The sequence below is a fragment of the Octopus sinensis genome, linkage group LG27 (assembly GCF_006345805.1).
Source record: "Octopus sinensis linkage group LG27, ASM634580v1, whole genome shotgun sequence".
Classification (NCBI taxonomy): domain Eukaryota; kingdom Metazoa; phylum Mollusca; class Cephalopoda; order Octopoda; family Octopodidae; genus Octopus; species Octopus sinensis.
The window spans coordinates 7,880,475-7,881,164 of NC_043023.1; positions in this window are offsets into that span (position 1 = coordinate 7,880,475).

Here is a 690-nt window from a genome sequence, read left to right on the forward strand (position 1 = left end):
CTTGGGAGAAATTTCTCTTTCTCTAAACATGTGTGAAAACACATTGATTTGTGAATGATGCCATTGGATCATAGAACAAATACATTTCTGCATCCTTTCACTTCATCAGCTATGAGCACCAAATCTGTTATTCACAGCCCAAATAAAAATGAAATTATTCTTATTAAAACAACATATAATCCATTTGCTAATGTCCCTGAATAAGGCTAGGTCAAACTAGAATTAGTGATGCCCAAAGCAGCATTGAATAAAATATATGCTGGATTAATACAGATGACATTGCGATGTCATTTTAATTTTCTCCTAGTCCAAGTTCTCTTTCTTTAATTAAATCTTTAATAAATAATTCTAAATTTTGACACAAAACTGGCAGTTTTGTATTTGACTGGTACTTTATTTTATCAGCATTTAAATCCAAAATTCTACAACACTACATAATCAGCATTTAAATCTAAAATTCTACAACACTACATATAATTCTAAATCTGAAATTTTCTGCAACTGTAAGCACTTGGATAAATATCTTTGGACACCAACCTCTCTGGATTCAGCAGTTGTCTCACAGACTTTTGGACTCCTCACTGATGAATTAGTCTCCAGTTAGATTAATTATGATTTCTACAGTCAAAGGGGATATAACTCTTAATTTCTTTTTCTAATTTATTCACCCTTTGTTTTCTCATGCCATTT